We start from the raw sequence: 27,173 nt of genomic DNA, 5'->3' as shown, positions 1-27,173 counted from the left end.
TTACTTAGCAAATTAGTAGCATACAAACTTACTTGGTAACAAGCAATGGAGAGCTGTTGATAGTATAAAGCACTGTGAGAATCAAATTGAATTGGAGACCTCAGATGAGGTCTCAAATTTCACAGGTTTGTTATTGTGTGCATATGTTGAGATACACCAAGTGAGAAGACTGGTCTTTGAGAATTACCAACAGTAACCAATGCCTTTAAGTCAGTGTTTAGTATTTGTGATAAATTATGTTGATCTACACAAGTTTTTAAATTGTGCTTGATGCAATTAAAGGAACACATTGCTTAGGATCGGACAAGTTGGTAAAAAGCGTTTGAAACTGTTAATATAAAATGCATATGGTTAGAGAGATATTTTAAAAGTAGGATATAATGGTCCACACAAGTATCACTCAAAATTGCGTGGTATTCTTTATATGTGGCCAACTAACACGTTTTGTTTGTCAACGAGGTAAAAGGAAAACCACGCAATTTCGAGGCATATTTGTGTAGATCATTGTATTCTACTTTTACAACATCTTTCTAATCATATGCATTTTATAACGAACGGTTTCAAATGCTTTTCAAAGACCAACTCGACCGATCCAAGGCAACGTGTTCCTTTAATACCAATGAAAATATTTGATACTTAAAAACTCAGTAATTAAATTTATAGAGAAGCATGAAAGAAAGGTGATGATCAAGCCAATTGCTATTTAATGACCCATGTATAAATATTTTTATGAATATAAATAACTGACTTCAAAAACGATTGATGTTAAAAACACTAAGATTCATCTCAAGCTGAGTTGTTAATTTTCCTGAAATAATATCCAGATTGAACTTCACCTCCGGTTCCGTTGATCTCCTCGAGTGTACAAAACGCCATGGACCCTGTTATAGCGTGCAACAATTGTGTATTGTATACTTTGGGTAATTTGTGATTGATTGTACATTTAAGGTTTTTTTTGTATGATGGGGGGGGGGGGGGGGAGGGGTTTACAAATTGCCTTAGTTTGTATTTTAGGCCAAGTTGGCACTCAGCCATGTGTAAGTTAGGGGTTGAATAATATCTAAGACAACAACTTGATGGTCTTTCATTAGTGAATACGCAAATTGGATTGACAAGAAGACAGTGTTGCCCTGTTACAAAGGGGGAGCTTTATAGACAAAAGACAACCTCCAAATTGTCAAAGCCTTGTACCATTGTGCCAGGATTGTCTTTTTTCTAACAGTGTAATACAGTACTAAGTCCCTGGACTTAACTTGTTTGTGAGTCACTAGACTGCATACATTGTGTGGTATGCAAATGAGGAAGAATGTGCTTGTGACTTTTAGCCAATCAGTGACAAGCTTGCGATGACATCATCAGACATGCAGAGAATTGTATTGTAAAGCCTGGTACCAGTGTGCCAGGATCTTGTGTATTGTCAGCATTTCCTGTATGTTATAAACCTCCACAAAACCTTGCCCTGAGCCATGTGACATAGCAACTCTCTGCTGTCTGAAGAATTCAACTTGTACCCAAATGCAGATTCACTAAAAGCTTATTGAAAAACTATAAGTCAAGAACATCCAGACTAAAAATCAGTCAAATTGCCAAATGACAATAGTTGTTCTTCTAGTCCATTAATTCTGCCTTCTACATCTAGCAACATTTATTTGTTGTTGTTTTGGATACAAAGAAGGGTTACATGCTGTATGAACTAGTCAGTCTTTTTTTAAATAATGAGTTAATGGGCAACATTTTGTTTGGCAAGCTGTCTTTATACAACCCTCTGAAAGAAATGAATGCCTTCACTGTGCCCCTGCTGATATTAACCTTGCCATTCAAGCTGGTACTTTGTGAATGTATCATCTTTTGAACTAAATGTATATATTTGTTTATTGGTTGCTAAATGAAGCAAAATTAACAATAAACATGTTTGTTTTCATAATCAAGGTGAATGAAATAAATAATAAATACCACAAGATACTTTATCTCTTGAAGATCAAATTATTTCTACTTGCAAAAAGCATGCACAATTATTAGGCTTACTCAATGCATTCTGTATAATACTAGGAATCTCTCAGATATTAATGCTATAAGCATGGTTTGTTGTACTGACAAATATTTAGCTGTAAGGTTTGGAAGTAGAACAACTCTCGTTGTTTACATGTACATAGCTGTGAGTCCCAGCACACAAACTACACACTGTAATAGAGGTGGTACACAGCTGTGAATCCCAGCACACAAACAACACACTGTAATAGAGGTGGGCCGGCGCCCCCCCCCCCCCCCCCCCGCTCAGAACCCTTGCCCCCCCCCCTCTTTCCCCACCATATGAAATCAGAGATAAGTATATTCTTATAGGCCTTATATATAAATCGTTTAAGGCTGCATAAAATGCTGCCGTAAAACGGAAAACTTTTATTCATTATCAGTAGGCCCTATGTGGACTATAACATGAAAAATACGTGGAAACGCGCGCGCGATCGTATTGGCGGTAAATGTTTGTTGTGGTTTTGCAGTTACAGAGAGTGCAGGATGTGACAAAGTTCTGTTAAATACGTGGTGGTCTGAACGCAGACCAATAGCTCCGTAAACACAAAGTCAGATCATGGAGGTAGAAATTTCTACCTCCATGGTCAGATGCACTATATAGAAATTTACTACAGCACAAAAATGGCCAGCGAAAAAGGTTGCTTAGACCATTTCTTCTCCTTTGAAGCAAGCGGTGCAATTGAGAGGTAGGCCTATTATTTTTAAACATCCGTTTCGTAACTAAAATGTGACTATTAAACACCCACTATTTCGATCCTGTATTTTTGGCTTACACTTGTTACAATAAGGCCGAGTAAAAAAAGAAACATGTTTAGTGTCTGGGTTTCTCAAAAATAAGGAAGGAGGAGGGGCTTTTTGTTTTTTATTTCATAGGTCGCCATGAATGTCAAATATCAACTGGTTTTTTCTGCTGCTGAAATACACAAAACATTAATGAAACAGTTCGGTCAAGGCATTCAGACAAGACATTCAGATTTTTTTTTTTTTTTTTTTTTTTTTTTTGCTGAGATCATTTCAAATAACCCTTTTTAAAAAAAAAAAAGAAAAAAAAAGGTGCATACAAAAACTTAAGGAAAAAAAGAGGTGTCCTGTAAAAAGGAAGCGGGCGGGGACGCTAAACATTTCTATTTTTCTATTTTTACTTGGCCTAATATTATTATGTTTTGGGTATTTACACACCCACAAAGCCTAGTTGAGAATACCGTATACAACTCTAAATTGGTACTTGTTGACCACAGTTGGTAATTTAATCCTTTTATACAGTCAAAAAGTTTTATCTTATACAAAATGACATGTTCTCTAAGATTTTGTTGTTTTCGCAATCTTTTGTTATATGCTGACTATAGACTGTTTTAGAACTGCATTGGTGTGTATCAACTATATATCAGTTAACATATTTAATAATTATCTTGCACTTCTTTGGCCCCCCAAATTTAATCTTTGCCCCCACTTGCCCCACCAAATGAAAATGTCTAGTTACACCACTGTACACACTGTAATAGAGGTGACACTGTGTTCCATGTTTTGGAACAGTCTCTATTCAAATGAAGATCAAACTTGTAGCCAATCAAACTGCATGAAAACATTGTGTGCTAGCTGGGGCATCAGTGCACAGAGTATGTTGGTTGCTTGTTCAGTTTTCAGGGAAGTTGTGTATTTCCCTATGGATAGGGAAAGTTGGAGCAGTCTAAGATTGTAGCTTGTCAGCCAATCAGATGGTCTAAAATCAGTCAATCACAAATAATTACAATTAATTAACCAGTCATTACACTGAATTGAATGCTGCATGCCATTAGTTAATGGACTGGCAACTTAGACATTGCTTTTTCAATCAAAATAGAATGGTAAAAACACAATAAGAACTTTGGTTTTAAGAAGTGTATTTGCTTTAAAAAATAAACAAATTAACTTTTTCTAGCAAAAACAATTGCACATTCGTATAATATTTGCCATCTCATAAACATGTTGCAGGGTTCACCACAATAGACCTTTTGACACCATACAATTTGCCACCTCACAAATCTAGTAAGTCATTTATGCACTATTTAGTGTAATTAATGTCCTTTCAGCAAAACCCAATAGAGAAAAAGAACGAATAGACCCAGTAACACTGAACAGGGGCGCTCTAATTTTGAATTTCTTCAAAAGTTTTGCAGCGGCTAGACAGATATCAAAATAAAAAAGAGAACATTACCCCAGCCCAGTTACCTGCTTTTTCTTAGCATGTATATATAGTGCATCAATTTACACCGCACTGGCTTTAACACACGAAATCCCATTAAGAGTTTTGTGACAAAACAAGGATCCAAGCTCGAGAGCGGTTGACCAATCAGATCGTGGTATTTTTACCTGCACAGTTCTTAATGAAGAGCATTTACTACACGTAATCCCATTAAGAGTTTTGTGACAAAATGAGGATCCAAGCTCAAGAGCGGTCGACCAATCAGATCTTGGTATTTTCACCAGCACAGTTCTTAATGGAGGGCATTTAACACACGAAATCCCATTAAGAATTTGTGACAAAATGAGGATCCATGGCCATCCAATCAGAAGCAGACAAACCTGCTGAGCAGTATTCATGAAATTGACCCCTGGATGTGTACGTGACTTATACGTCACTGAGCAGACCAATCAGAACACGGAAAGTAAAAGCCCATGAAATGCAAGCTATTATCCATCCATTGAAATCATTCATAAATACAGCTTGCATTTCTTCAGGCCCAGCTTTTGTTTGTTGTTATCATGTGGAGTTTTCTACCCCTCGACTATGAGCCTTTGTTTTGATGATTTACCCAGTTGTAAAAGTATTACGTAAGTTCCTTTTCTTTTCTGTTAGCACGTGATTCAGTGGAAATTTCCGTTCAGATTTCTTTCACTTTTGTTAAAACTCTGGCAGCGTGGTCGGCCAGTTGACTCACCGCTAAGCTACGGTAAGGGTGGTTGTGGCAGGATGCGGATGGTAACTTTTTAAAGTAAGCTAGATGACTGAAGTTAGTTAGATGTTGTTTTATATTTATGGGAGTATTTTGCCTTGTTTTCCTGTGCACCATGTGCTATGCTGTGCTGCGTTACTAAATGCTGTGTTCGCCGTCTACATGTAAATGCTTCTTCTCGTATCGTAGGACATCCTGTTTTCAAGGTGTCCCTATAATCGCGGCAAATCTGTTACCTTTCGCGCTTGATGTAAAAACAATCTGTAAATAAATTGTTTGTGGTTTGATCATGGTTTGACTTGCCAAACAAAGAGTCTCCTATCACTTGACCAAAACTTAGAACCATGTAAGGCTCCACTCGTTAGTTGCACTTGCAAATGCAAACTTAGTACTTTAGGCGTTTCTACAACTTTTTACTAGGTACAAAAATTGGTCACGATAATGGGCCATATAAAGAAAAATTGCCCTCCGGAAAAGTTTTATCAAACACTTTTTAACTTAAATTTTACGAGGATCAGATCTTGTGACTGAATGTTCTGCTGACCATTTAGTGAAATAAATACAAAGACTTAAATAAGCCATGTGCCCTACATCATTTTCTTTGGAGAATGTTTTTTTAACCCTCATTAATATTAAATATTAAAACATTTGCTAGGTGATTCAATTATTATTAATATGTTTTACTATATATATTAAGGAAACAAAATAATGAAAACATAAATACAAAATACAAATCATTTACAGCTCAACAAGGTGGGCTAGGAAACATTTTGCCCTTCACACTCCTGGAATTCTTATTTAAAACTGCATCTGGCAATAAGTCTATTTGCAAGCTTGTCTCTATGTTTGTTCTCACAGTGAGCTCAGCCGCGTTGGTCCAGAAACTATGTTTGTTCTCACAGTGAGCTCAGCCGCGTTGGTCCAGAAAATTATCCCTGCAAAAAAGAAGTAGCAAACAAATGCTCACCCAATTTTCACCTTCGTTAGTTAACATATGCCTCCCCCTCGTTGAATTGTTTTAGGTTTAAGACTAAGTTTCTTATTGTGTCTGCCTCATCTCTGCCTCAAGTTCTATTGTAGCCTGCCTGATAATAGTCCAAACATTGATACATAAATGTCATCCACTTTACTTTTTGAGCATAACATTGGATTATAAAATTGTGTCTCTTGTCTATAGTAAATATAATAAGATTCTTTAAGGCAGTGGACGCTATTGGTAATTGTCAAAGACTAGCCTTCACAATTGGTGTATCTCAACAAATGCATAAAATAACAAACTTGTGAAAAGTTGAGCTCAAACGGTCATCGATCTTGCGAGATAAGAATGAAAGAAAAAAAAACTCCCTTGTCACACGAAGTTATGTTCGTTTTATGGTTGATTTCGAGACCTCAAGTTCTAAATCTTAGGTCTCTTGATCAAATTCGTGGAAAATTACTTCTTTCTTGAAAACTATATGGCACTATAGAGGGAGCCGTTTCTCACAATGTTTTATACCATTAACCTCTCCCCGTTACTCGTCACCATGAAAGGTTTTATGCTAATAATTATTTTGAGTAGTTCCCAATAGTGTCCACTGCCTTTAGCGTCCTATCCGAAGGACAAAGCAATGGTTAAGTGTCTTGCCTAAGGACACAAGTGGCACGGCTGGGGATTTGAACCCTCACTCTGCTGATCAGAAACACCAGAGTTTGAATTCGGTGCTCTTGACAGTGCTGCTCGGCCACTACTCTTCCACAATTCCAGGTTATCTTTGTGGGCTAATGCATGCCTCCATGTATTAAGTAAAAACACTACAGAAACTCTGCGGTTGAGATGCTCTCACTATGAAATCTTTGTCTAGTTCATCATTCTCCTTGAAATTGCCTTTTCAATTCCTTTTGACCTTGTTTTCATAGAGTTCTCTGCTAACTAGCAATAACCTCAGTTTTAAATTGTTTTCACTTTAAGGCTATCATGAACACAGCCAGATAGATTACTGTTTAATGAGGGGAAGTCAACCTGAGTGATAAGTGGTTTATTGGTAAGCCTTCACCTTGTTTAAGGTCAGCAGTACTGTATCCAGCCATGGATCTAGGGTCCTAGCTCTATGGTCCAGCAGTGTCCAACATACTGTGCTTGTTTACATTTGGAGTAGAGCATGACATAGTAAGAGCAAATGAGGCCGTGAAATTGGGGAAGTGTGAAATTTTATTTCAGAGAATTAGTCAACAATTTAAAAGGTCTGGGCTTGGATGGGGAGCATTCCTTGAAACCATAGTGAAAGTCACAGAGCCCAGGTGAAGAAAAAAATGGCCAAGGTGAATTGGATGGTTCACAAAAGAGAAACAATTAAATTTCAGCCAACTCCTGCGTTCAATGAGATTTCGGATAGTTTCACAGTGGATAGTGTGTAGTTTGATATCTTTTAATTTACAGAAACAACTTTGGCAAAACCAAATACTCCCCAGCGATCATTCTTTTACAATCCTGCATGTGGAATGGGCTGCTTATGGGAAACCGATCTTTGTCAAACTTCTTTGAAACCTGATCTTTTTAAGACTGGTTAATAAAAGAAAGTTAAACAGTTAGTGGTCACTCTTAAAAATAATGTTAATGAGACAAATTTCGTTAGAAGCCTACACAATTCTTTTTTATGGTATATGGATGGTTATGGATTCTGGATTCCAGCGCTTAGTGTGTGATCCAAACAGGCTAGGGTTTCACTTTGAACTTAGACCTCAGTGTGGCAATAAAATTTAACAAGTTTTGGAATAAGATGACGTTATAACTTTAAATCAATGTTTAAGTATTTACCAAAAAATATATCTGGAGAACCCTAGTTGCTACATGCAAGATCTTTGCATCCTGTGAAAGACACTGGATATATTTTTTAAAGCTTACACAAAGTGTGTGATCTTTACTTCTCTTTAAAAATTAATGCAATTGGATACTTTTGGTAACACAAAAGACAATGTCCGCAGATTTACATTTAAGTTACACCAAAGATAATGATTGTGTAAAGCTTTCCTAAAAATATTACTACCTGAGGTGCTGTAGTTCTTGAGAAATTCACTCTACATGCTTAGTAGTTTTTGTGAATGATAACGACAGGAAAACAAGAAGTGTAAAAGCAACAGAAATACAATTACATGACAAACGTATTATAAGCAAGTTTACATGTAAATGGCATTCCAATGCATTCAGTCTCGTTCAAGTACATTATTTAGCACCTTGCCCCTCGTTCCAAAACTACTCTCTAACCACTGGAGCTACCATCTTTTACTCTGATGTTGGTAAACATGTTTCACAACTTAGAGAATGTTATCTTTATTTCCCAACATGCAGTGACTGAGATTGAGAACCTGGGATGGAGTCCTTCTCATCTACATGCTCTCTTATGACAGACCCAGCAACCACTGTAATCTCGTGGTATTACGGCACAGAGGGATTACGTCCATCCTAAAGGTATATTATTATCACCATTTATTCACTCTAACATCAAACCTGCACCAAACTGCATGATTAACAAGCTCACTCCCATCTACACCATCACTTTAAAATCTACTAAGCTCATTTCCATGCTTGCATGTTACATCTTAACAATCAGGGGTTCGTTATACGACAGCGAAAACGTACCCCATCTATAACTCCACACCATCAGTTATCAGTCACTTGTCATGTAACAACCACTCACACCATTTATATGCACCTGAAATATTCCCAAACTAAATGGAATCATTCTGTTTGGAGGTGCATTTTCTGAATGTATGTATTTTCTGTTCTTTATTCACTGCAATGGTGAATACGCAATATGGAGTCCAATGGAAACTGCACCAGTCATTCCAGGGCCATGAAGACTTCATTGGAGCTGTTGTGAGCGGAGGTTGCTGCGAGGAAAACAACACTTACACATTTTAAAGTTCAGGAATAGAACCTGAAGGTAAGTTTATGTTCAGGATGTTTATAGTTTAGAAGTTTTTGCAGGACCAAAATTGTTAACAAAAAATCCTGAAATTATCATATTTGGTTAATTTTGGTTAAAGCCAATGAACACTCTCTGAACAGAACAACAAATTAAAGTTCACAGAATAATAAATAACTCACAGGTTTTACAGAAGCTAATGGTTAAAGACTTCCCTGCGAAATATTATTCCATGAGATGCTTCACTTTTTGAGAAGACATTAATACAATTCTCAATTCTCAATATTGAGAACAACTGATTATTATAAACACTTGTTGTGACTCGGGGAAACGTGCGTAAACATAGGTGGGTTTTCCCAGTATTTTTCCCCCGACTCTGATGACCGATTGAGCTTAAATTTTCACAGGTTTGTGTACAAGTTGTGATACAGGAACTGTGGGTCTTTGGACAATACTGTTTTATCGTTGATGTGCTATTGCTTAAAAGAGAGCCTCCTGCGAGTTCTGCGCTTCACTACTTTTCAAATTGATATGAAAATTGTTGAGTTCTTTTGGTTTTTTTTTTTTTTGGGGGGGGGGGGAGGTCTCTGACTTCATTTGATAATGGTGTAAAATGCTATTATGTTTGATACCCTTCAACATCTTTTATGTTTCATTCCCTTCAGCTGTTTTCCAGACCCTGTTGAGACCATTGGAGCTGTGGTGAGTGGAGGTATGCTGTGAGGAAACGACACTCAATTTAAAGTTCAGGAATACAACCTGAGGGTAAGTTTATTTGCATGATGTTAATAGTTTGGAAGTTCATTCAGGACCGTAATTTGTAAAGAATTTTCCTGAAATGATGATATTTTGTTTATTTATGTTAAAGAGGTGCTCCTGCAAAGGTCAAATTGAGCTGGGGGATTCACTATTTGGGGGGGAGGGTCTATGACTTCATATTGTAATGGTGTAAAATGCCATTATGTCTGATGCCCAACAATTTATTTTATAGAAATAAAATAATAGTGGATATCATCATATTTTGAAATACATGGTCGATAAATTGTTGTACATAAATTGTTAATTTCATTTTGAAACTCAATCCAAATGGCATTACATCTTAGTTAATGTGACTGACACAGACATTCCTCTTGGGAATGAACATACCCATTTATTTTATGACCGATGATGTCATGTTACATTAACTCAATGATTGAGCTAAATTTGTGGTTTAAATGCAGTTATTGAATGATTCTCCGTATACAGGTGATGTCACAAGGATAATGGCTACCAAGGATCATGGAAGGAGGACGAGGGTGTCTTATGGTCTGAGGATGCAAGTTTCCAGGTAAGACGACTTAAGAAGGTAAAATACAGTATAAGTTATTGCTGTCCATAAGTATCAAGTCGTAACAAAAGTTCTTTTGAAAACTTAATGTTGCTTATTTTGAATGCCCAAACAAAACTAGCTCACTAAAACCATGCAGTTTAACCCTGAACAAAACCTATACATTCCTTTCTTTCCTCTGATGTGTTCATCAGTGTTCCTCAAAGTTGAACGAAAAATTTTCAATTTATTTTACGATTTGCTAAATGCAGACACATGAGTTGATGAGAAATATTTGACTCTAAAAATTCAAAGAAATAAACCCTAATGAATAATATGATCGAAAAACTCAAACCCACATTTATGTTGACCTGAACTATTCCCAATCTAAATGGAATAACTCTATTTGGAAGTGCATTTCTGAATGTATCTATTTTTGTCTTTTATTTACTGCAATGGTGAAATGCGAAACCAACTGCCTGTGAACTACGGAGTCCAATGAAGACTGCACATCAATGGAATCTGCGTTCGTGCTGGTGACGTCCATCCGCCGATGACCAAGAAGACAACCGCTGGTTGCCTGGCTTCATAGAGGAGTGTTCCTGTCTCCCTGGTGGATGAGAGAATGCATTGCAGTCTGATGGATCAACAACAGATGTAATAATGGCAACTATATTTGTTTTGACATAAAACTAAAACAGATTTTACACATGTAATAACATAACTTTAAAGCATTGCGCAGAAAGTTTGTTGCGTCAATCTTTTTACAACAATCGATGTCTTTGAGATGACATAAATAGTTCAAACTTGTTGCTGAAAAGCAGCGACTGAACTCAATTTTTGAACTTACTTAGTGATGCAGTTGTTGAATGTTTCTTCATATACAGGTGATGTCAAAAGGATAATGGCTACCAAGGATCATGGAAGGAGGACGAGGGTGTCTTATTGTCTGAGGATGCAAGTTTCCAGGTAAGACGACTTAAGAAAGTAAAATACACTTTAAGTTATTGGTGTCCATGAGTATTAAGTCGTAAAAAAAGTTCTTTTGAAAACTTAATGTGGCTTATTTTTGAATGCCCAAACAAAACTAGCTCAATAAAACCATGCAGTTTAACCCTTAAAAAAACTTAAACATTCCTTTCTTTCCTCTGATGTGTTCATCAGTGTTCATCAAAGTTTAACGAAAATTTTACAATTTTCTTTACAATTTGCTAAATGCAGACAAACGAGTTGATGAGAAATATTTGACTCTCTAAAAATTCAAAGAAATAAACCCTAAAAAATAATATGATTGAAAAACTCGAACCCACATTTATGTTCATCTAAATTATTCCCAAACTAAATGGAATAACTCTATTTGGAAGTGCATTTTCTGAATGTATCTATTGTTTGTCTTTTATTTACTGCAATGGTGAAATGCGAAACCAACTGCCTGTGAAGTACGGAGTCCAATGGAACTGCACATCAATGGCCTCTGCGTTCGTGCTGGTGACGTCCATCTGCCGATGACCAAGAAGACAACCGCTGGTTGCCTGGCTTCATAGAGGAGTGTTCCTGTCTGTCTGGTGGATGAGAGAATGCATTGCAGTCTGATGGATCAACAACAGATGTAATAATGGCAACTATATTTGTTTTGACATGAAACTAAAACAGATTTTACACATGTAATAACATATCTTTAAAGGATTGCGCAGAAAGTTTGTTGCATCAATCTTTTTACAACAATCGATGTCTTTGAGATGATATAAATAGTTCAAACATGTTGTTGAAAAGCAGCAACTGGACTCAATTTTTGAACTAACTTAGTGATGCAGTTGTTGAATGTTTCTCCATATACAGGTGATGTCAAAAGGATAATGGCTACCAAGGATCATGGAAGGAGGACGAGGGTGTCTTATGGTCTGAGGATGCAAGTTTCCAGGTAAGACGACTTAATAAAGTAAAATACAGTATAAGTTATTTTACTGTCCATGAGTATTAAGTTGTAAAAAAAGTTCTTTTGAAAACTTAATGTGGCTTATTTTGAATGCCCAAACAAAACTAGCTCAATAAAACCATGCAGTTTAACCCTTAAAAAAACTTAAACATTCCTTTCTTTCCTCTGATGTGTTCATCAGTGTTCATCAAAGTTTAACGAAAAATTTACAATTTATTTTACCATTTGTTAAATGCTGACACATGAGTTGATGAGAAATATTTGACTCTAAAAATTCAAAGAAATAAACCCTAACGAATAATATGATCGAAAAACTCAAACCCACATTTATGTTGACCTGAACTATTCCCAAACTAAATGGAATAACTCTATTTGGAAGTGCATTTTCTGAATGTATCTATTTTTTGTCTTTTATTTACTGCAATGGTGAAATACGAAACCAACTGCCTGTGAACTACGGAGTCCAATGAAGACTGCACATCAATGGCATCTGCGTTCGTGCTGGTGACGTCCATCCGCCGATGACCAAGAAGACAACCGCTTGTTGCCTGGCTTCATAGAGGAGTGTTCCTGTCTCCCTGGTGGATGAGAGAATGCATTGCAGTCTGATGGATCAACAACAGATGTAATAATGGCAACTATATTTGTTTTGACACTAAACTAAAACAGATTTTACACATGTAATAACATAACTTTAAAGGATTGCGCAGAAAGTTTGTTGCGTCAATCTTTTTTTTCAACAATCGATGTCTTTGAGATGACATAAATAGTTCAAACTTGTTGCTGAAAAGCAGCGACTGAACTCAATTTTTGAACTAACTTAGTGATGCAGTTGTTGAATGTTTCTTCATATACAGGTGATGTCAAAAGGATAATGTCTACCAAGGATCATGGAAGGAGGACGAGAGTGTCTTATGGTCTGAGGATGCAAGTTTCCAGGTAAGACGACTTAAGAAAGTAAAATACACTTTAAGTTATTGGTGTCCATGAGTATTAAGTCGTAAAAAAGTTCTTTTGAAAACTTAATGTGGCTTATTTTGAATGGCCAAACAAAACTAGCTCAATAAAACCATGCAGTTTAACCCTTAAAAAAACCTAAACATTCCTTTCTTTCCTCTGATGTGTTCATCAGTGTTCATCAAAGTTTAACGAAAAATTTACAATTTATTTTACCATTTGTTAAATGCTGACACATGAGTTGATGAGAAATATTTGACTCTAAAAATTCAAAGAAATAAACCCTAACGAATAATATGATCGAAAAACTCAAACCCACATTTATGTTGACCTGAACTATTCCCAAACTAAATGGAATAACTCTATTTGGAAGTGCATTTCTGAATGTATCTATTTTTGTCTTTTATTAACTGCAATGGTGAAATGCGAAACCAACTGCCTGTGAACTACGGAGTCCAATGAAAACTGCACATCAATGGAATCTGCGTTCGTGCTGGTGACGTCCATCTGCCGATGACCAAGAAGACAACCGCTGGTTGCCTGGCTTCATAGAGGAGTGTTCCTGTCTGTCTGGTGGATGAGAGAATGCATTGCAGTCTGATGGATCAACAACAGATGTAATAATGGCAACTATATTTGTTTTGACATAAAACTAAAACAGACGTTACATATGTAATAACGTAACTTTAAAGGATTGTGGATAGAGCGTGTTGCATCAATCTTTTTAACAGTCTGCATCTTTGAGATGACAGAAACTTCAAACTTGTTTATGAAAAGTGGTGTTTGAACTCAGTTTTTGAGCTAATTTTGTGATTTTATTTTGAAGCAGTAGTCCCGTAATGATCATCAGATGGTTACATTATATTAGTCTCTATATGGTTTGTACTGATGTGATAACAACTTTCTTTCAGATGGCGCACCCCTAGAGGTCATCCGCTAGACGGGGTCTATACAAGAATACTACCAATGGCCATTGATGTAGCATTCTTACATCAGCTGAATGACACAGCACACAACCAGAAACAACTGAGCTTAAGATGCTGATGCTGGACGGGCGTAGAAGGCTGCCATCAGAGGTTCTCAAGATGGCGTCGGCTAAAGACAACCTGTCGCTCTACTACTTACATACAGGTTATTGTGATGACTACTTTTCTGCCATCCTGTCAACATGGACCATGAAGATGTGACATCACAACACAAAGATAGATACGTCATGGCTTGAGGAGATATACATTAAGTATTTCTACAACTACTTACCAGGATCCTTGAAGGTAAGATCTCTTTTAGCTAATAAATCTGAGAAATCCATTAACGTGCGGAAAATAAACTTTGCTTAAACACAAAAATTGAACTTACAAATCTTTTTGTTTCAATTTTGTTTTATACCATATTACAGGATGAACAGAGTGGAACAACTAAGAGCTGGTTACGTCAAGATGCTGAGCCACATTATGCAGCACCAATAAAACTGTTGCTTCAACACCGTCTTTGTAAAGGAGGACTGTTTCTTCATGATGACTGCCCTCATCAAAGGTCATATCCACCAGCTTCGACTGTTACTAAGGATGTACTTCGACCAATGAGTTAACTTTCCAAGAGCATGAACAACATTGAACAATTCTTCCAATGGATCTTGATATTACAGCATGATCATCCGGATTCATCTGCAGATTAAACTCACTTACACAACAAAGTTTTCATATTGTGGAACAATGACTTGAATATTTGTAGTATTGCTTGAAGCTTTGCATGGTAAATAGAAATAGGAAGAAACTATAAATATGTATATTTAACTTGTGGGTACACTCTTTTGTGTGAGTGTTGGCTCTGAAAGACCTTTTGTTTGTGTGAGTGTTTGATCAAGGCTGATTTGTCATGGTGTCCCAGACTGTCGTGCGCTTTATGTTTCTTGATTCTCATGGATATGAATGCAGCAGGTCTCCTCTGTGTCATCGCATTCGGAGGGAATGCATGCTGGTCGTCTGTGTGAAGTGATGTTTGAATCTTGTTTGTTTCTGGGAAGGTCTTGAGTTGAGCTTGGCTGACGATTCGTTGAAGCTTGTGAGATGCATGGCCGATGTTTCAAAGGGTGATGGTAGCCTTGAACTGCGGACTTTTGTCTACTGGTGTGATGAGGAATGGCTTGGGCTGGCTGTAAGAATTTAAGGTATTTAACTTGTTGAGTTGTAGTGATGTCTTGATGTGATGAAGTTCCTGCTTCAAGCTGCCTTGTTCAACTTATTTTGTAGACAGAATACGTAATAACTTGTAATGAGATAATTCCTTACAAGTTAATGTATTCACATTTTTAATATTGCTTGTTTGTAATGAGGTATTTCATTACACTCATGCAAAACATCCTTGCAATGAAATACCTCATTGCAAGTATGTAATAGTTTCAAGTGTGTAATGAAGTACTGCATTACAAGCATGAAACAAGTTATGTAAATTTGTAATGCAATTGCTCATTACAAATATGAAACAATAGGGTAAACTCATCAGAAATATAAAGACAACAAGCTTGTCATGTAGTGTATTCTATATTATGAGTGGTTTAACATTACAAACTAATAAAATTTAGTTTTTACTTTTACTGAATTTGAATATTGTATTAAATATGAATGGTACCTTTTATTAAGTGTCACTCTGTCTTTTCCGTTATTCATCCAAACAATATTATAAGTGTTCTGGGGGTACCCCCACATGGTGGCCACCATGTTTTCTTTTGTATTATTATTTAAGGACATCAATATTGTGACTCACAATAACTGTTATTGAGGTTTTAAATTATGGTCATGACATTGTACTGTGTTCCTTGAGGGTGTTTGAGTCCTCATTGTTATGCTAATTAATTATAATGTTCATTGTTATGAGCTAGGCAGTTCTATTTATTATAAATTTGCATGATGTTGAGTTTTTGCTCAATAGAGGGCGCTGTTCGCCGGGCACCGAGTACAAGTTGCTATATTAATGACAATGGTTATAACAATGGTGACAACATTTATATTATCTACTGTTAATTATGTTGCATTAATGTCACACTCAGTATCCATAATCTTTATACCTTGCAATATTTGAGATTGCTTGTTAATTATGGTATTTTTTTTTAATACAAAGGACATGACATTGTTTTATCTTGTGTTAATTTTGTGGCAAAAATGCCACACAAAGATTGGTATTGTGATATACCATTCGCAACAGTTTTGTAGTTGAGAGTACTTGTTAACAAGGTTTTTTTTAATTACAAAATTGTTGACAAGTTTGATAATGCCCATGTAGTAGCTATTTGATGCTAATATCAGGGTTTTCAAGAGTACTTTCACACAAGAGTGTTTCTTCACTCTGCAGACAAAGGGAGCTAGCCACTATTAACGATGACTTCCGATATAGGATATTGATTTAAATTATATAATGTATCTTATCTTAGACAAAGGAAAGTAATTAATTGGTTTTACTGCAAGAAAACAGTATATACAATTTTCTTTAACCGCATAATCATGGTCAACAACTTTAATTGAAAAATTGAAACCATTTCTTAAGTCATAGTTATTATAGATAAGTTTAAGTGGGGTTTTCCAGAGTATTTGTTATCTCTGGTTTTTTACTCCGTAGGCTAGGTATCAAAGGGGGTAACATTTCCAATGAAGCAATCGTTGTAATGGTTACACACTTTGATGTATTATGATCCCTTTAACTGTTGTGGGGTGGAAGATGACAACCTTCACGTGGTCCACCCTGTTGTTAACTAATGTCATCAAAGACCTTTTTCGCAAATTCTTTTGGGAAGCCCTCGCTGTTGAACAAGGTGCATGCTGATCCAGCTCGCAATCAAACTTAATCGCTATGCCTGCGTACCAAGTATTTGCAATGGTCAAAACCAATCTATGTAGCACTACCCCTTGTTTTCATACTGGTATTGTCTTCTAACCTAATTAATTTCAGTTGGCCCTATTAATGCCTATTACCATAACTATCAATCACTTAGAGGCAGTGGACACTCCTGGTAATTACTCAGAACAATAATTAGCATAAAATCTTACTTGGTAATGAGTAATTGGGAGAAGTTGATGGTATAAAACATTGTGAGAAATGGCCCTCTGAAGTGCCATAGTTTTTGAGAAAGAAGTAATTTTCCACGAATTTGATTTCAAGACCTCAGATTTAGAACTTGAGGTCTCGAAATCAAGCATCTTAAAGCACACAACTTTGTGTGACGAGGGTTTTTCTTTCATTATTATCTCTCTACTTTGACACCGATCAAGCTCAAATGTTCACAGGTTAGTTATTTTATGCATATGTTGAAAACTAGTCTTTAACAGTTACCAATAATGTCCACTGTCTTTAACTTTTAAGTGTTTTTGCCCGTTATGTGTATAGTAATATCAAAGTGTTCATTTTATTTTGCCACATTTATGTTTATGGCTTAGTGTGAAATAAATACCTTGGTCATGTGAAACAAGAAACAACCTTGTGATTAATTAACATTGTAAAATAATAAAATACCCCCGTAAAAGAAATTGCTTATTTTGCCACTAGTGAAAAATGTCTTAAAACACATTTTACTTTAACCCAAAGCCGCTGCACTCAAGCTTGGCTGCACTACTTTATTGCCAAAACTATAAGAATAAATTATCCCTAGATCAAGACACAGTTGGAGATATCGCAGTAACGCTTCTTATACTTCTTTTGAGATATTATTGCAAAAATTCCTGAGAGAAGAGATTCCCATAGTAGTACACAATCTGAGAAGTTGAGATATTGCCAAAACTCTTAAGCAATGTGCACTCAGTCTGAGAAGTTGTGTTACCTCTGTACACTTTGAATACTTTTTTTAAGATATTGCCAACTTGTAAACATTATAACCACTATAATATTATTAGTCAAGGGCTGTTCCCGTCAAGGCAATATTTTAAATGGTCAAAATTAGTTTAATAGGACACAGAGTGCAATTTCCACCATTCTCCCCAGGACCTGAACAATCCCGGGTTTGCCCCTCCCTCATCCCCCATCCCCCCCCCCCCCCCCCGGGGGGCCTAGGTGGCATGGCATCCAGGGCCCATTATTTCAAAGAATTGTATGTTAAGCAGAAACGAGCTGGATACCACTCGCAAGCTGAACATGACATGGTAACTTTAGTCTGGTAGTATATTTTGTTATAACAGGGCCAAAGAAAATTAATTTCATCTAAGAACAACCCTAGCGCCCTCTGTAGACTAGTTATGTTTAGTGTTGCATTCCGCGATCAATTCAAGATGGTGAACATCATCGCGGGAAGTATAAAATGAGTAAGTGTACAATTTTGACTGTTAATATCTGTGTTAAGTGTTATTTATGAAGCAACTAAAGCACACAAGTCAAGCTAAGGGCTGTTAGAGTACATTTATATGGTTCATTCCGCCGTCCGCTCGAGAGAAGCTACTTTTAAATCGTTTTCTTCGGATAGCTGGTCTACGCATCTATGTAGTAAGCTAAGCCTAATGTACACGTTTGTATGTACGTAGTGTACTGAAAAGCATTGTTTACGTTTGGTAATTGTTATTTTGTTAAAGACCAGTCTTCTTACTACTAGGTGTATCCCATATAAACCATAGAGGGAGTCATTTCCTACATTATTTTATACTTCCATCAGCCATCCAAGTCCAATGATCGTCAAGCCAGTTTTTAAGTTAATTTTTATTTTGAGTAATAATAACCAAACGTGTACTTTCCTTTTAATAATACTAAATAGGGCTATAACTATAAATCCAGAGTAGTTAGTATAGTTAAAGTACATGTTAATGTAGTGTCACCGTGGTCAGGTGGTTAGACTGCAGGACTTACATCACAATATTGTGGGTTCGAATCCCCCAGCTAACCGCTGTTTTCACAATGACTAGAGAACAAATATTGTCGTCTAGTTACTGAATCACAATTTCTTGATTTGTGCAATTCATAATCATAGATGTTAAACCAATGTTTGTACTATGAGAGAGATTAGTGTGAATGGTGAGTTGCGATATCGTAAACCTTTCTCCCGGGAGTTAACAAGACTGTGCGCACAAAACGACAGATTGTCCAAAATAATAATAATATTAATAATAACAATTTCTGGAGGTTGGTGGGGTCCTGCTGGAGGGTAGTGACATTATTTGATGCAATTGACATAATAATTTATAATTTATCCTTAATTTCTATTCTTTGACCATTGATCTGTTTTAGATTCAATAAGATCTTCACCATACAATGAAGTAACTTAATGCACGCCCGGCATTACTCATTCTGGCCAGTAGCTATAAAGGTAAGTTTAATTTTTGTTAATCCAATAGACAAGGTCTAATGAATGGAACGAAATGGTAGTCATGAACAGCAGTGTGAAACCGGAAGGGTCTTGGCCATTTGGTAAAGGCTCGAGCGAAAGGCGAGGGCCTTTTATCATGGCCACGACCCTGCATAGTTTTAAACACAAATTTAAGAACGAGTGAATGCTCTTTTATTCCCATTCATTTATGCCTTTTTGGTTCAAAGGCATAATACATTAAGAAACTCTGTAAAAATGTATCCGTTTTCTGACGACCTTGAGCTCCGTGCGTTTGTTTAATTTCTATGACTCGGATGTATTCTTGGTGCAAGACATTCCTCGTTTTTCTTTAACACAGCGCGACCAACTCACCAACAGCGCCTGCATTGCCCGCAACAAGAACTGTCTTGCACCAAGAGTAGTGTATAGTAACCAAAAATAATTGGTTATAAACAGAGTTCCAGCTGGTCATTATCAACATTAAACACTTTCTTTGTTATGCTCTTGCATACTCACTTCCTTTTTTTAATGGAGCCTTTGTTGCCATGAAATTCCTTTGAAAGCATTTTGTAAGACCTTTGTAAGTAAGCACTGACAATGCATGAAGTTCTGCTACTCTAAGCAGCATGGTCAGTGGATGCATAGAGTTAGGACAGAGGTGACTGTGGTAGTGCTGGGCTGGCCATTTTAATAGTAAAAGGTGAATAATAACCTGATGGAGTAGTATTTGGCCTATACTTCCATTTGCACCATGTGCCATGTAAGTGCCATGTGTTCTACCATGACTACCAAAATAGGTTCTTTTTGCTAGCTACCGTTTCTTTAAATCTCAAGCCTTAGAGTGACAAACATTTTGCCCTGCACTTCTTGCAACTGGGATTTCCTTACGTTGGGCCTCAAAACACAGATCAATTCTTCAAGAAACATCTTATCAGGGTCAACATTGACTTTCTGAAAAATGGCACTTTGATTACTTAAGTGATTTATATTTTATACATTCTTTCACATTCATTAATCCCTTCACAATTCATATCTGTGGCTAGAAATGCAAGTTCAGCATTCGACATACACTCATAAACATACATTTTTGAGGGGGAAAAACAGATGAAGAAGAAAGACACCTTACATTTTATACAGTTTAATTAATATTTATATCTTTCTAAGGTAGCCCACCTTGGTGGGCTGTTAATGCAATATTTTGGTGCAAGGTTTTAGCCAGAATTTGGTAAAAGGGTGTCCAAATTTGCTGGAAATTTTAAAACTGGGTGTCCAAATTGTTCACTTACAATAAGTTTACATGTAAATGACAGATGAAACAGGGTGTCCAAATTAAAAACAGGGTGTCCAAAAGACACCCAGACACCCCTCTGGCTAACACTATGTTTTGGTGGAGCCATTTGATGCGGCAGTCATGGCCGAGCTGATGAGAACACCAAATTCAAGCTCTGGTGTTTCTGATCAACAGAGTATGGGTTCGACTCTGAGTGGTGACATTTTGTGTCATTAACCGTTTTTAATAATACTTGGTTTTACATGTACATTTACAGTGCGCTTTATCACACCCCTAAGGGGCATATCAAAGTGCGCATTATTTTACCTGCCAGGTACAGTGGAGCTTACATTTATGAGACCTATTTTTGGAAATTGTTTTACAAGGTGCTATGGCGCATTATGCAGCCAATTAAACCAGGAATACTGGGGCGCAGTAACCTGTTCGCTTTTCGATATGAACTGCACTATTTTTACATGCTGTTTACAACACACGGGACCTACAGCTTTACGTTCAATCAGAAAGTCAAAGCGATGGTTAAGTGTCCTAACCATTATTGCTCCGTCCTTCGGATTGGACGTAAAGATGTAGGTCATGTTTGTTGTGTAATGTATGAAAATCAGCACACTTATCATATATAGAGAATGGTTTTGCCCATATGTTCCTGGTCTGATCCGCAGCATATTGCACCACAGCACATTGAAACCATTACATGATACTGTAAAGGAATGTGTCTCTTACTTTGATACATCCCTGTATAAGAACCAAGTATTAATATTACTATTTATTTATTATAATTTAGGCCCTGATGTGATTCAAGTGTGTTTGATCATGAACACTTGTTTTAACTGATTATGTGTACATTTTGTTCTCTTGTAGACCATGCTTTGACAGAAACTCTGATACAAATGTTTCTGACAATGATTTGTAAATCATCTTGCTGTTGTTCTGTGGTAAGTACATACATGTATTTTAAAATGGTCTTTATAGAGGCACTGAACACTAGTAGTAATTACACCAAATAATTGTTAGCCCAAAAACTGTATAGTTTTGGTCACGAGCAGTAGAGAGCTGTTGATAGTATAAGCAAATTGTGAGAAACATCTCCCTGTGAAGTAACATAGGTTTAAAGGTAGTTTTTGAAAAAAGTTTTGCAACAAGGGTGTTTTTTCTATCGTTATTGTTTTTTTTAACTTTGATGACGAATAGGCCCTTCCTATGAAATATGCAAATGAGACATGCACATGCGCATAAACACCTATGGATGAGAAATTCAAAAAAGGAGTTGGATCGTGCATGCTGAACTCTTGAGGGAGCTGGTTTCATGTTTGGCTTTCATTTTCATTGGCCAGATGCCAGTAAGTTATTCTGTAGCTGTTTGTCTGTAGAAACCAAAAGAAAAAGGAAACAAATAATTGTCTTCACTTTAAATCTCTTATAAATAATTGGCACAAACGAAAATATGAGGATGTAGAAAGGAACAATTTAAAGCTGATTGTGAAGAGGCTGATCAAATAAGTGGAGGAACTTAAGACCGGAAAACATCACTCTATGGCTCAAAATCTTGGCTCTGCTTACCGCAAAATTATTCTGCGCTTATGAACACCAGCATTTAATTTCTTCACTAGCTGTGTATAGTGTAGAATGGCTAGTTGTGATAAGCTGGAGTACACACACATACACATGCCAGAATCCCTGCTAACATCAACAACAATTCAGTAAACAAATTAATGAAAGAGTCTAGCTACAATCCTTATGGTTGAAACACCCTGGTTTACCAATATTGGACAAACTGTGGACTTCTTTATTGCCTCGTTGACTCATTTATGGAATCCACCCAGACAAAGAGCCTTACCCTACCCCTCCCCCACCCCCTCCACCCTTTGCTATTCACACCACAAGTATGAAGTTGATCACTGTAGACTTCTTCATTGCCTCTCTGATTCATTTAGGGAATCCATATTCCAGACAAAGAGCCTTACCCTACCCCTCCCCCACCCCCTCCACCCTTTGCTATTCACACCACAAGTATGAAGTTGATCACTGTTGACTTCTTCATTGCTTCTCTGATTCATTTAGGAACTTCCATTAGGAACTTCCATGTTCCAGACAAAGCGCCTAACCTTAACCCCCCCCCCCCCACACCCTTTGCTATCCATACCACCAAGTATGAAGGTGATCACTGTCTGCTGCTCCATGGCCTCTCTGATTCATTTAGAGAACTTCCATACCAGACAAAGAGCCTAACCCTTACCCCCCCCCCCCCCCACACACACGCCCTTTGCTATCCACACCATCAAGTATGAAGGAGATCACTGTGTGCTGCAGTGCCTCTGATTCATTTATGGGATCCATATTCCACACAAAGAGCTTAACCCTAACCCCCTAACCCCCCCCCCCCCCTCCACCCTTGGCTATCCACACCACCAAGTATGAAGGTGATCATTGTGTGCTGCTTCATTGCCTCTCTGATTCATTTAGGGAATCCATATTCCAGAGGAAGAGGCTAACCCTAACCCCCCCCCCCCACACACACACCCTTTGCTATCCATACCACCATGTATGCAGAAGATCACTGTGTGCTGCTTCATTGCCTCTGTGATTCATTTAGGGAATCCATATTCCAGACAAAGAGCCTAACCCTAACCCCCCCCCCCCCCCACACACACACACCCTTTGCTATCCATACCACCATGTATGCAGTGATCACTTTGTGCTGCTTCATTGCCTCTCTGATTCATTTAGGGAATCCATTTTCCAGACAAAGAGCCTTACCGTAACCCTCCCCTCCACCTTTTGCTATACACACCCCCAAGTTTGAAGGTGAACACTATGGACTTCTTCATTGCCTCTCTGATTCATTTAGGGAATTCATATTCCAGACAAAGAGCCTATAGAAATTCAACTTAAGAATGGTCAAAGTGAAGTCTTGATTACCTATAAACATGATAAATGAAATAGAATGCCTAAAGCGAAGCAACATTGAATGACTGAACGAGAAAAATGCAATCATGTGCGCACATAACAAAATCGAATGCAAAAAGAGCTAAAAAGAAACCCTAGTTTGAGATGAAGGGAAAAAACGTCTGAATTAATAGAGACACCAGACTGTGAGTCCATGAATATGAAGTATTGAAAACAAAGTAATCTGTTTTCATGATTATTGAAATTGTGCACCATGCATCAAAGAACAAAGAGTACCCACAACTGTGATTCATTTTTTTTGTATGTCCTTTCCTTAACTGGGTCTCTTTATGTTAATGTCACCTACAAGTTCAGAATAATTTTGTAATGCTGTGTGTCATTGTTCATAAATAGTTTTATAAAACATTTAAATTGAATGTGTCTTTTTTTCATGTTTCTTAGGATTTGTCTATGTGAAATGTTTGACATCACTGAAGGAGCAAGTATTATCAAAGGACTATGGTTAGTTGTGTTAAATGCAAACATTGGATGCATATGAGAATGCATGGTGCAGATTGATCAAGTTCTGACAATGCAAAAAGGAAATGTATTCAATATTTGTTGTACTATAATCACTCATAGATGCTTGTCCTTGGAAAAAATGCTCTCCATGAATATGCAAAAGACACAGAAACTTGTATACCCAACACTGAAATGCAGATAATGCCATGTAGATTTCAATCCTGTCCTCCGTTACTTTTCCTTGAAAAAAAAACATTTCCACAGACGTGCTGTGAATGATTTTTTCTGGTACCTACAAATGATGACACTTGAAGCATTTTTCCCTAATCCAATGACAAACATTTGTGTGTGTGGTCTATATAGATGTATCCCTGCACGTATGTATTTTGTTAGGAGTTATGAATGATTGTTGTACAAATTGTAAATGAATTTCATTTTGTAACTGAAAAGTGTTTGATACTTCATAATGTTTTAAGTGTAGTTGTTACAGTATGAAATGGACTCTATTTGCTCCTATACATTATCCATGAAACCATATCATTTAGTTGTGTACAGTAGATAGAATGAATGAATGAACGAATGAATGGATGAGAGTTATGTATTTGTGCACCTTTCCCGTCCCAAAAATGCTATGCAAGACAGTATGATTCATTATTGAAGTTGTAAATGTGTACATGTAAGAAATCTTTATGTGCTTGTTCATTTTCAGATTTGCTTGATATTGTAGGAGTTTGTTGACCATCAGACTGTCATACTGCCTTGCATGCATTAGTGTTGTTCTTTTTTGTGTTGTCTTCAAAGCCACGGTGCGATGTCATTTTTTTTTTTCTTGAATCCCACCTGATTAATAGTTTTTTTTATGCCTTTGATATTTTTTCTTCGCAGAACTCTGGTAAGTTCTGAGTATAAGTGCTAACAATTGTTGGTGTGTAAGGGTAAAAAAAACAAATTAATATTCTTTATTCCGGATGCAAGTGTAACATCTATAAATCCTATGCAGTACCCGCTGCTACACTTACGATTCAAAATGCCTCTAGCCACCGGGCAATCTCAGTGGTCTAGTTGGTATGACACTGCTGTAGATTTGCAACGGTCGTGGGTTTGAATCCCAACCGAGTAATATGCCTGTGATTTTTTACTTGTGTTAGTACGGAGTAAACAGTGGCAATTCATCAGTGTATATGGGTACAAACCAAATTAATATTCTTTATACTGGATGCAAATCTATTAATTCATTTGCAGAACCTGCTGCTAAGCAAGGATTCACACTGCCTCTAGCCACCGGGCAAACTCAGTTTTGTAATTATGGTTGTTTTTTTTTTTTTGGGGGGGGGAACTTGCAACTTGAGAGAACAGAAAGTTCCATTTGTTTCTGGGGTATAAAGGTCAAAGGTATGGAACTATCACCCTTTTGTACACCTTGATAATGCCATTTGCATTATGACTTAATCTGTGAAATTCCAATCAGATAGTATACTTTATATTCCCAGAAGTTCACAAAATTGTACACTCCTCATTTACATTCAAGCTTAGGAGTTACAACAACATACCTTTTTTTTATTTTTATTAATCCTTTAAAAACAAAAATTTTTTAATCCTTTTTTCCATACGAGTGTTCGATATGACAATTATTAGAAATTGTTGTGCCATGGCTTTGAAATATTTTAATTGTGAGCTGACAACTTTGCAGTTTATCTGTCTTGTTACGTGTTTGTGAATACATACGTGTACCTGTACTTGTTTATGTTAATTTATTTCTTCAAATTGTTTTTTAATTTGAAATAAAAAGCAATGCTGTTTTAAAGGCAGTGGACACCATTGGTAATTGTCAAAGACTAGCCTTCACAATTGGTGTACATGTATCTCAACATACTGTATGCATAAAATAACAAACCTGTGAAAATTTGAGCTCAATCGGTCGTCAAAGTTGCAAGATAATAATGAAAGAAAAACAACCCTTGCAACACGAACTTGTGTGCGTTTAGATGGTTGATTTCAAGACCTCAAGTTCTTAACTCGAGGTCACGAAATCAAATTTGTTGAAAATTACTTCTTTCTCGAAAACTATGGCACTTCAGAGGGAGCCGTTTCTCACAAAGTTTTATACCATCAACCTATATCCATTGCTCGTTACCAAGAAAGGTTTTATGCCAATAACTATTTTTAGTAATTACCAATAGTGTCCACTGCCTTTAATTGGGTATTGTAAAGTTTGTTATTGCGAATAAATCATGTGTATCTGCAGTAAAGAAGTGTCTGGTAATTTTTACTTTTATGTTTATTCTTAGGCATTAATGTGTAATTGTGATGAGTTGTCAGCTCTCAATTGAAATACTTTTAATTTTAAAGATTTGGTATGTCCACAAATTTAATGTGTTTTCCTCACCAAAGACTGAGTGATAATGCTATACCTTATTATTAAGACTTCTTTTGAAGAATAATGGAATACCTTATCTTTAGAATAAAAGTGACATGTATTTGTGTTGGGTGTTTGGTTTTAATAATTTGTACTAATTGGACAAGAGGACACTTTGGACCCAACTTCCCATGTGACTTCATTGTAAAAAGTGAGGACTGTGAGTATGAAAAACCTTTCCTGGACACAATCACGCCACATGCACAATATTGGAATGGAATTATTCTGCTACCAAGCTAACATTTCATGAGTGCAAAGCCTCGGGAACATACTTTTATTTTTTATTTTTATCTTTTTTGGGGGAGGGGGGGGGGGGTGGGGAGGGGGGAGTGGGATTATGCAGTGTGAAGGGGGGGGGGGTTAGTCTACATTTGTAAACCTAATTAAACTCAAAAGATGGAGGCGACAGCGTTTGGAAGGCTCGTCACCCCAGTATGATGTCTTGCATTGTATCCCAGTACGGTCTGTCTCTCATCATGGGTGATCAGCTCCTATAATGGTGACATTGTGAGATTGCACTCATCATGCAAAGGTGCGTGCCACTTCTGCATTGATGCGGAGGTGTGTGGCACTTCTGCCTTGTGCGGAGGTGCGTGCTGCTTCTTTACGGTCAAACTCCATCTTTAGACTCAGGCAAAGATAGCCCATCAATTAACTATGTTGAAGAAATCTCCTAAAAAGAATCGTTAAATATAGGATAGTAGAATAGAATAGAATCA

The 27,173-nt window shown here is 36.9% G+C and overlaps 3 long non-coding RNA genes across 3 annotated transcripts; all 3 read left to right on the top strand.

Annotated features, from left to right (window-relative positions):
* Positions 1 to 10,495: 10,495 nt before the first annotated feature.
* On the top strand, positions 10,496 to 12,686 carry LOC139943170 (uncharacterized). Its single transcript, XR_011786765.1, has 3 exons — positions 10,496 to 10,829; positions 11,060 to 11,781; positions 12,012 to 12,686. It is a non-coding gene; the product is annotated as an uncharacterized lncRNA (long non-coding RNA).
* A 375-nt stretch (positions 12,687 to 13,061) lies between these two features.
* On the top strand, positions 13,062 to 17,447 carry LOC139943329 (uncharacterized). The gene is made up of 3 exons (XR_011786802.1): positions 13,062 to 13,682; positions 13,977 to 14,336; positions 14,462 to 17,447. It is a non-coding gene; the product is annotated as an uncharacterized lncRNA (long non-coding RNA).
* Positions 17,448 to 18,301: 854 nt separating this feature from the next.
* On the top strand, positions 18,302 to 26,745 carry LOC139943345 (uncharacterized). Its single transcript, XR_011786808.1, has 4 exons — positions 18,302 to 18,350; positions 19,264 to 19,342; positions 21,492 to 21,565; positions 23,979 to 26,745. It is a non-coding gene; the product is annotated as an uncharacterized lncRNA (long non-coding RNA).
* The last annotated feature ends 428 nt before the right edge of the window (positions 26,746 to 27,173 follow it).

The sequence above is a fragment of the Asterias amurensis genome, chromosome 10 (assembly GCF_032118995.1).
Source record: "Asterias amurensis chromosome 10, ASM3211899v1".
Classification (NCBI taxonomy): Eukaryota; Metazoa; Echinodermata; class Asteroidea; order Forcipulatida; family Asteriidae; genus Asterias; species Asterias amurensis.
The sequence above is the reverse complement of the archived record's forward strand: the minus strand, read 5'-3'. Positions and strand labels throughout refer to the sequence as shown.